Source organism: Octopus bimaculoides, chromosome 9, assembly GCF_001194135.2.
Source record: "Octopus bimaculoides isolate UCB-OBI-ISO-001 chromosome 9, ASM119413v2, whole genome shotgun sequence".
NCBI lineage: Eukaryota > Metazoa > Mollusca > Cephalopoda > Octopoda > Octopodidae > Octopus > Octopus bimaculoides.
Genome location: NC_068989.1, coordinates 22,347,724 through 22,358,770, shown reverse-complemented (window position 1 = coordinate 22,358,770; position 11,047 = coordinate 22,347,724). Strand labels below are relative to the sequence as shown.

General features: G+C 37.3%; 1 protein-coding gene across 1 annotated transcript in view; it reads right to left on the bottom strand.

The window, feature by feature from the left end:
* Positions 1-11,047, bottom strand: part of LOC128248707 (uncharacterized) — a 62,474-nt gene that overhangs the window by 14,480 nt on the left and 36,947 nt on the right. The window lies entirely within an intron of this gene.

Sequence of the window (11,047 nt, the reverse complement as noted above, 5' to 3'; positions counted from 1 at the left end):
TGTGTGTGTGTCTTTAGGTTAGTGTTTGTCCCCCATCACTGCTTAACAACTGCTGTTCATGTCCCTGTAACTTAGTGGTTCAGCAAAAGAAACCAACAGAATAAGAACCAGGCTTAAAATATATATAAGTACTGGAATTGATTCAGTCGATAAAAAATTCCTCAAAGTGGTGTCCCAGTATGGCCACAGTCTAATGGCTGAAAAACAAGGAAAAGGAAATAAAAAATAGGAAAAAGATTTGAAGGAAACATTTTCTCATGAAAGTTATTTTGAGTTTTATAAATCTGGACTTTTTTTTTTTTTGCTTCCATTATGCAATTGTAATGAATTTTCAACAATTACAATTAACTCAGATTTATTTGTAGTTCTTCTGGAGTTGATGTCTGTCAAGACAAACAACCAGCCAATTATTCTCTTGTCGTTCTTAGAAAGTTCTTTATCCAGGCATCAGTTGTATCTAAAAACCACCATCGCACCAGCTTCAGAATTTTTTTTTACTTCAGATTTTTCACCTGTGTTCATTATTATCCTCCCATCTGATAGTTGCTGCTGGCGTCATTTCTTCTGCTGTCATCATGCTTCATATCCTTGGGGACACATTACCAACATCTGTTTTACTCAATTTTTAATGAAAATAGCTCCATTCTTTTACCACTTAAAAAAAACAATAACAATGTTTAATAAGGACACAAACTCATTTTCTTTTAATGAATTCATTATTTTTCTTTTTCATTTTTCTTCGGATTTTTTTTTTTTTGTTTCCATAATGTCTTGGAAACTTTTTTCTTTAATAATGTGTGCTAGTAAATTAATGACTAGCCCTACCATATGAATGATCACTTCTCATAAGACTCATCCAATTATCTTTCACTGAAAGCATCCCAGCTTTTTGATATTACAGCACTGTTAGCACACTAGGCCAAACACTCAGTGGTATTTCATCCATCCTGATGTTCTGAGTTCAAATTTTGCCAAGGACAACTTTGCTTTTCATCCTTTCAAGGTAGATAAAATAAGTACCAATTGAGCACAGGGGTTGATGTAATTGGCTTAACCTGACTCCCCCAAAATTGCTGGCCTTGTGCCAAAATTTGAAACCAATTTAAAGGAAGTGTTAGCACACTGGGTAAAATGCTTAGTGGCATTTCATCTGTCTTTACATTCTGAGTTCAAATTCTGAAGAGTCAACTTTGGTTTTCACCCTTTCAGGGTCAATAAAATATGTACCAGTTTGATCACTGGGGTCAATGTAATTGACTTACTCTTTCCCCTGTAATTGCTGGACATGTGCCAAACTTTGAAAACCATATTACTGCTACTGTATAGGGTCATGTGATTATTTTTCTAGGATATTTGAGAAGGTAATTTTGTTTACACACACACACACATGTATACATACGTATATAGACATTTGCACAAACACACACACACACACATACACCTCTGATATACTCAACTGAGACAGTTTTTAATAAAAATAACCATCTGTGAGTCATATTTGATATATATACACACACACGCGCTGTTGATAGGCCAGTTACTGTAGAATGTGTCCTAAGATAACATCTCTTATGGATTTACTATTAAAATCACTGCAAATATTAGAGAAAGACAAAACTTCAGCCCAGTAGTACATACATATACACATACATACAAATATATATAGCGAAATGCCTAGTTTAGAATAGAGGCAGCTGATGAAGGAAAAGTTTTATAAGTGGCTCGTCTGTTTTCCTATGTGTTCATTCTGTTGTCTGTAAAAAAAAGTCCGTTTTTGTGCTTTATGTTCCCGTTCCTTTTCTGACGTCCTGTACCCGGATATGCATCTATATATACATGTAGATGTAGGTATGTACATATATGTATGTATACTTGCATATGCTCATATATCATTTGTATTATATATATATATATATATATATATATATATATATACATTACATACATACACACACGCACATGCACACAATTACACACCCACACACATACTTCATTTGTTGAAATACTCTTCAATCTCCGTAATTGTTATTTCATAACATAAACAATGTCATGCACTCAATACAGACCAACCAGCTTTCACCATTTCTCCCTCTTCATGGCAAGGTCACTAGCTTAATTAGACCTAGACCCTCATTAACCTTTTAGCATTTAAACTGGCCATATCCAGCCGAAATATTCAACTTGTTTTATGTTTAAATTGACCAGATCTGGCCTCTCATGCCTACCCTTCAATGTTATTCTAAAAGTAAACAACCACATCATCGGATGGATGAGGACAGCTGCATAAAGAACTGCTGATCTCTAATTGTTGGGGAACCTGTGGAAGAAGTAAACCTGAGGTGGTGAAATATGATCTTCAGTTGTTGAGTCTCATAGAGGTGGTGACTAATGACTGAGGCTTCTGGTGATTTGTTGTGCTTGAAAAGACATGTCAAGCTAATTGAAATCATGGTTGTGGCCAGCATCAGTGATATATGAAAGGCACCCATGCTGGTGACATGTAATAGATACCCAGTACACTCTAGAGTGGTTGGTATTTGAAAGGGCATCTAGCTGTAGAAACCATGCCAAAACAGACTGGAGTCAGATGCATCTCTCTGGCTTACCAGCTCCAGTGAAACCGTCTAATCCATTCCAGCTTGGAAAACGGATGCTAAATGATGATGATGGAAATCTCAAAGCTACAAGATAATACATGATTAATTCAAAACCATGGCAATAAATAAAATTTACGTTTGAGAGAAGTAACCTGAATGCTAAAGGGTTAAATTGGAACATACAGTTCTATATTTAAGAGATGCGGAATTATGTACATTATTTACATAATTTACATTTGTCAGATATTTGTCCTCATCTTGTTTGTTGTTAACACAACGTTTCGGCTGATATACCCTTCAAGACACCTGACGAAGGCTGGAGGGTATATCAGCCGAAAGGTTGTGTTAACAACAAACAAGATGAGGACAAATATCCATCAAATGTAAATTGGAACATGTATTTCGTCTGTAAAACTTCTCCAACACAATAATGCTCATTAACTGGAATTTTTTCCCCTTTTTTTAATTCAAAAGAGAGATCAATGGTATACTTGGTCTTATCAAAATGTTTCGAACCAAAATTAATCCTTTTCAATGTAAAAGACTATCAGCTGAGGAAATCTGTGATCTAGTAATTAATCTGTATCATTAATGGTGATGGTAGTTGCACTAGCATCATTTTATGTTTGCTTTCCATGCTAGCTTGGGTTGGAGGAGTGGTCATGATCTGAGTTGGTTTTTGTCCTCTTAGATGAGCTGGAGGTATTGTTTCTTTTTTTTATCATTTATTATTTTCCTTGTTTCAGTTATTGGATTTTGGCCATGCTGGAGTACAGCCTTGAAAGGTTTTAGTTAAATCAAACCCTACTTATTTTTTAAGTCTGGTACTTATTCTAATGGTGTTTTTTTTCCCCTAACTGGGATGTAAACAAAGCAATACTGCTTCTCAAGTGGTGATGTTGGTGGAACAAACACAGGTATAAAGACACACATGCATTGGTGTATGTATATATATATATATAGACATACATACATATCACCATTTAATGTCTGTTTTCCCTGCTGGTATGGGTTGGGAAGTTTGATAGGAACTGATCAGCTAGAGAGCTCTCTGAGCTCCAATTTTTCTGTTTTGGCATAGTTTCTACAGGTGGATGTCTTTCCTAATGCCAACCACTTCACAGAGTGTACTAGGTGCTTTTTACATGGCACTGGCACAAACACTCTTATGTGGCACCAGCACGAGTGCTTCTTGCATGACACCAGCACCCATGAGCCCTCTGGCTTCCATATAGTTACCATCTACCAAATTCATTCACTAAGCATTAGTTTTCTCAGAGTTGTAATAGAAGACACTTGCCACAGGTACCTCAAAGTGGGTCTGAACCCAGAACCACATTGTTGCAAAGTGAGTTTCTTAACCACACAGCCATATGAAAAATATGTATGCATGGATTTTTTGATTTCTAAATATTTTGCTCTTTGGTGTCTGAGCAGTATTTTTGATACACCATGATGCGAATTCACTTTTTTTGCTATGACATATAATTATTTTTATATGTATTTTAAATGTAGATTTTTATCAATATGGATTGTGATCAATTGAGTATACATTTTTATTTGTAAATAGAGAAAGTGTGTGGCTCAGTGGCTAGGGTATTCAGCTAACTATTGTAAGGTCATAAGTTTGATTCCCAGTGGCATATTGTGTCCTTGAGCAAGACACTTTATTTCTCATTGCTCCAGGCTGTTCAACTGGCAAAAATGAGCTGTATGTGTAATTCAAAGGGCCAGCCCTATCACATTCTGTGTGCTAGTAAATTAATGATTAGCCCTACCATATGAATGATCACTTCTCATAAGACTGATCTAATTATCTTTTACTGAAAGCATCCCAGCTTCTTGATATTACAGCACTGTTAGCACACTAGGCCAAACACTCAGTGGTATTTCATCCATCCTGATGTTCTGAGTTCAAATTTTGCCAAGGACAACTTTGCTTTTCATCCCTGAGAACTACGTTAAGGCTACACCTGTCTGTGGAATGCTCAGCCACTTGCACATTAATTTCACTAGCAGGCTGTTTGGTTGATTGAATCATCTGGAACACTCATCATTGTAACTGAGCCAGGCCTATTTCTAAATGTGGATTCTTCAAACTGAGCCAGGCCTATTTCTAAATGTAGATTCTTCAAACTGAGCCAGGCCTATTTCTAAATGTAGATTCTTCAAACTGAGCCAACTGGCAGGAGACTGAGGTGAAGATCAAAAAGGAAATAACTGGATAATATCCAGTCTCTCAGTTGGTCACTCTTGCGAATCCTGCCAGAAAGTGTAATGTTGGTGACTTCTGACAGGACCCTCTGAAGGAGTCGCCTGGGGGCTTTTCTGCTACAATGGACAGAGAAAATGGATCTATGGATGGACAGGTGGATTTATAAGGAAATTTTATTGGGATTCTTTATAATCAATCAGAGATGCATTATCCTCTCAAAGGATTATTTAAGTCTTAATATTTTTGATGAAAGATAATTTTTAAAATATAAAAATATTAGAATATTATTATTTAGGTTAAAGTCAAATTTCAGAATTTGAAAAGTTAAGAACCAGATTTGAAATTTAAAAGGTTTTCAAGTGTGTATATTCAAATGTAATAATTTAGTTTCATCATCATCATCATCGTTTTGATATACACTTTTCCATGCTGTCATGGGTCAGACAGTAACACACAGATGCATATATGCCTACATATAGCAAATGTAAGACTTGTTGATATTTTATATTTTTAACTTTTAAATTAATTTCTATTTTATGCTTTTTCACTATTTTTAGTAGGCACACATCTGGCTGAGTGGTTATGTGTGTGCTACTGTCTCCGTGGGAGGAGCAATGGCCCAGTGGTTAGGGCAGTGGACTCGTGGTCATAGGATCGCGGTTTCGATTCCCAGACTGGGCGTTGTGAAAGTTTATTGAGCGAAAACACCTAAAGCTCCACGAGGCTCTGGCAGGGGATGGTGGCGAACCCTGCTGTGCTCTTTCACCACAACTTTCTCTCACTCTTACTTCCTGTTTCTGTTGTGCCTGTAATTCAAAGGGCCAGCCTTGTCACACTGTGTCACGCTGAATATCCCCAAGAACTACGTTAAAGGTACACGTGTCTGTGGAGTGCTCAGCCACTTGCACGTTAATTTCACGAGCAGGCTGTTCCGTTGATCGGATCAACTGGAACCCTCGACGTCGTAAGCGATGGAGTGCCAGCCACAAAGCCACTGTCTTCGTGCCTTGACTTCATTTAATAGTTGTAAACAAGTTTCACTGTCATGCAAGCAGTGTCTTTTATTGCCAGTCTTCCATGAAAGCATGTCTGGTCATGGGTAATATTGTGTTGCTTGGAAACAGGTGATGCTTGGTGTCAGAAAAGGCATCAGGTTGTAGAAAGTCTGCCTTAACAAAGTTTATTTGATCCATGCAAGCATAAAAAGGTGGACATAAAATGATGAGTATTTTTTTTTTATTTCCACTTTTTCTTTTTTTGCACAGTTTTTTAAACTTTCTACAAATAACCAAAATTAACTTGTTAAACAGAATACAGCAACCTGTTCAGTGCAAATTACTAGAATTGTTCAAATTCTCAAGTAATCTGTACCGTGATAGTTTCATAGTAAATAATTACATTTGAAGATGTTCCCACATAAAGCTTTCAATTTCAAAGCTAATTTTTAATTTTTTGAAATTTGAATTTTATATCAAATTTAATTTTGATTTATTTGATATTCATAACCTTATCAATTATTGCATTTTTAAATTGACTTTCCTCAGAAAAATTACACTTAAATAACCTGTTGTGAAGACAATGTTTTCCTGATTGGATTATATTACATTTTAATGAAATCCACATATAGATCCATATACAGAAATTACAATGAATCCCCTATAGATTATAATCCCTTTCAATAAAATCTGCATCTAAAATGCATTTCAAAAATAAGCACAGGCCTTTAAGTAAGAAAGTGAATTCATATTGGAGTGTATCAAAAATATTGCTTAATCACCATAAAGAAAAATATTTAAAAGCCCAAGTAATAAATTCTCCAATGTTTACTAAACAATACCTCACACCTCTGCCCAAGTGATATCTATAGGGTTGTGAGATAAATTTATTCATTTTTTCCCCCCGTTTATTTTGATCCTTTCCAATGTTATTTCAGTTAACATCAAAAATATCTTTCTTATGGAGTCTTATGTCTGTTTTTTTTTTTGTTTTTTTTTTTGTAGTTCTATTCTTTCTCGATAAATTCTGTTTATTGCTTTTAAAATTAGAATGAATTTTACTTCTCTTCATACATATGACGATTGAGTGCCAAATAGAAAAAAAAAATGAAGAATTTATCTGACAACTCCATACTTTCATAATGTTTTCTTTTTCTTGATTGGCTGACACAAAGACAGGAATATTTTGGTTATGAAATGGCTGAATCATTAGAGATTGAATAAAAATTCTCATGTTATTTGTTCCAACTTTCCCTCTGATGTAAAGTCTTTCAAGGTTGATAAAAAACTACCAGTCTAGTGCTGTTGATTGATACGACTTTTATGGACTTCTACCTGCATGCTAAATTTGTCACCAAACTCATTACTTGCTGCACCTTTTGCACATGATCTGCACTGCCCTCACAACCCATTCATCCACCCCTAGCTTCCTTATCGACCACCAGATTACAGAGCAAGGCACCCTGTCAGAGGTCTTCTCCAAGTTGACATGTGCCAGGTATGGGGGTCTTACACGTAGCTTAGTGCTTCTTCTGCACTTGTCTCATTAGGAATATGACACTAATAGTACCTCTTCTTCATACAAAGTTACACTGCATTTTATCCAGGCCAATCATGTTCCTCTTAAGTTCAGCAAAAAAGGCAGCGAGCTGGCAGAATCGTTAGCAGGCTGGGAAAAATGCTAAACGGCATTTTGTTCAACTTTGTTTTGAGTTCAAATGTTTCCAAATTCAACTTTACCTTTTGTCCTTTTGGGGTCGATAAAATAAGTACCAATTGAGTACTGAGGTCAATGTTATTGACTGGTCCCTTCCTCCAAAATTTCAAGCCTTGTACCTTTAGTAGAAAGGATTATTAAATTCAGCAAAAAGGCAGTGAGCTGGCAGAATCTTTAGCATGCCAGGTAAAATGCTTAGGAGCATTTCATCTGACTTTATTCTGCATTCAAATTCTGCCAAGGTCAACTTTACCTTTCACCCATTTGGGGTCGATAAAATAAGTACCAGTTGAGCACTAGGGTCAATGTAATCAATTTACTCCTTCCTCAAAATTGCTGGCTTTGTGCCAAAATTTGAAACCATGATTAATTTCAGCAACAACACTTTCTGTAACTCTTGCATCCAATTTTCCGTGTTAGCATGGATTAGTAGAATGCAGTAATGGTGACAGTGTTTTATGACTGAAGCCCTTCTTGCCACAAATCATGACCTAATGCCCAAACAAACAGGCACAGGCATGGCTGGCTGAGTGGTTAAGAAGCTTGCTTCCCACTCACATGGTTTCAGTTTCAGTCCCAGTGTGTAGCATTTTGAACAAGTGTCTTCTATAGATCTAGGTTGATCAAAGCCTAGTGAGTGGATTCATTCAACTAAAAATTCAAGGTGGTGCCCCAGCATGACCACAGTCTAATGACTGAAACAAGTAAGAGATAAAAGATAAAAAGATATATATTTATGTGTGTGTTGGCATGGGATAAATAAAATCAATACTTTAAGCGAATGCTTTTCCATATATATTTAGCTCCATCTGAGTTATGCCCCTTTACACTCATGTCACCTTGCTATGATTTCATCTCTTTTGACATTGATGATTAAATAAGTAGTCAATTGACTATTCTTAAAGATAGTGCCTCTGCTGGTGGAATTTAATGACTGAAATTAGTAAAAAAAATCATCCAGTTTTTGTGTGGTGGTGGTGATGAAGTTACCAGAATCTGAAGAAGACATTGTAAACGAGGGGTGTCAACTGACTAAATTATATAAACGAAAGAGAGAGAGAAAGAGAGTCTATATGTGATTGTGAGCCAACGAGGAAGCCTATAAGTAGTTATTTAATTTGCTAGAAACAATAGCATACTGTAATTCCTACATTTAATGAAAATAGGGAGAGCTCTTATTTTATGAGTTAATTACAGTGTAATCAGTGAGGGCGCATGGCCTAGTGGTTAGGGTATTGCAATCGCGAGATCGTGGTTTCAATTCCTAGATAGGGTGGTGCGTTGTGTTCTTGGGTAAAACACTCCATTTCACATTATTCTGCGATCACTTGAACACCTAACGCATGGTGCACTGTGCACCTGTTTAGGCAATGCTGATTTGATGGCGGGAGTGAGCTAATGTACAATACATACATTTGATCCCTTCAAACAAATCATTTGTGTAGGTTGTTCGGCAAAAGCTGAACACTTGAACGTTGTCTTCAAAGGGAGAGTCCATGGATCTGTGCTAGTGTCAGTACATTACATAGTATTAAAAATAAAGTTTCGATGTACATCACCTGTGAGCAAGTTTGACTTTATAAGCATGTATCCTGTTTCTGTAAATTGTTTTAGGTACTTATGTAGTGGAAAGCAGACATAGATACCTTCTTGGCCACTTCACACTTGACCCATCAGATCACAGTGGATGTACAACTAGATATCCAGAGCGCTTCACTAGTACCTGGCTGGTACTCATTGCAGTTGAGTAGACTAAGGCAACGTTGATTTGATGGCAGGAGTTATGTGATAATGAAGTGCCTTACTTGAGGACACAATGTGCCACCTGATCTAGGGATTGAATCCACAACCTTTTGATCATGAGCTGAACACCTTGAGCATTATACTTTTACTGCTTGGCGTTACTTTGATACAATATCCAAGCAGTGCTGGGTACCTCTACTGATGAATTTTTTTTTCTTTTTGCTTTTGCATTTGTTTTCACATACTAGAATGAGTTAAATGAATATATTATTGAAGCATTGGTTTACAGCCAGATGCCTTCCCTATTTCTAATCCTTATCTGTATTTCAAGTAAAGGATTCCTTATTCTACATGTATTGAAAAGGTGCAAAGCCAGCAGACAGTTTGTTAAGAGAAATGCCAACAACATCACTGCCTGTAGTCCAACTACATTTGGAGACGCACAACTGTAAACAAACACAAACATATATACACACAAACATTCATACAAACACACACACACATACATACATACATAACATTTCCTCTTATCTGCAGTCAATAAGCCTGTCCTTTTCCTTGATGGTATGTCTACTTTGGAGAATACTTGAATTATGAGAGTATCTCTCCTTCTCAAGTGGAGCTGGTCTTAATTGCATCTGGTAATAGTGCTACATCCACTAGAGGCAGAAATAATTTTAATAGATCAAGGGTTTATGTTGTATGCTATTTGATGTATGTCCGCACTGTTGAAGTGTGAAGGCACATGGCTTCCTGGTTAGGGTGTTTGGCTCATGGTCTTGCGATTGTGAGCTCCCAGTGATGTATTGCATCCTTGAGCAAGAAGCTTTATTTGACATTGCTCCAGTTCATTTGGTTGGTAAAAATGAGTAGTACCTGTATTTCAAACAGGCCAGCCTTGTCACACTCTGTGTCATGTGGATCTGCCTGAGAACTACATTAAGGGTCCCGCTGGTGGCACGTAAAAGCACCCACTACACTCTCTGAGTGGTTGGCATTAGGAAGGGCATCCAGCTGTAGAAACTCTGCCAAATCAGATTGGAGCCTGGTGTAGCCATATGGTTCACCAGTCCTCAGTCAGTTCGTCCAACCCATGCTTGCATGGAAAGCGGATGTTAAAAGATGATGATGATGATGTGTCTGTGGAGTGCTCAGCCACATGCACATTAATTTCACAAGCAGTTTGTTCCATTGATCAGATCAGCTTGAACCATCATCGTCATAACTGACAGAGTGTCAGTCATGTTGTTGAAATACATGACACTGGCCATGAGTTATTTCTTTCATTTCCTTTCTTGTTCACATACGCTCACTCACATATTTCATAATTTCACTTAGGTATAATGATACTAAATTGTTGTTGTTGTTGTTGTTGGCACTCCGTTGTTTACGACGTCGAGGGTTCCAGTTGATCCGATCAACAGAACAGCCTGCTCGTGAAATTAACATGCAAGTGGCTGAGCACTCCACAGACACGTGTACCCTTAACGTAGTTCTTGGGGATATTCAGCATGACACAGTGTGACAAAGCTGACCCTTTGAAATACAGGTACAACAGAAACAGGAAGAAAGAGTGAGAGAAAGTTGTGGTGAAAGAGTACAGCAGGATTCGTTGCCATCCCCTGCTGGAGCCTTGTGGAACTTTAGGTATTTTCGCTCAGTAAACACTCACAACGCCCGGTCTGGGAATCGAAACCGCGATCCTATGACCACGAGTCCGCTGCCCTAACCACTGGGCCATTGCGCCTCCACAACAATACTAGCAGGAATCTTAGAATGT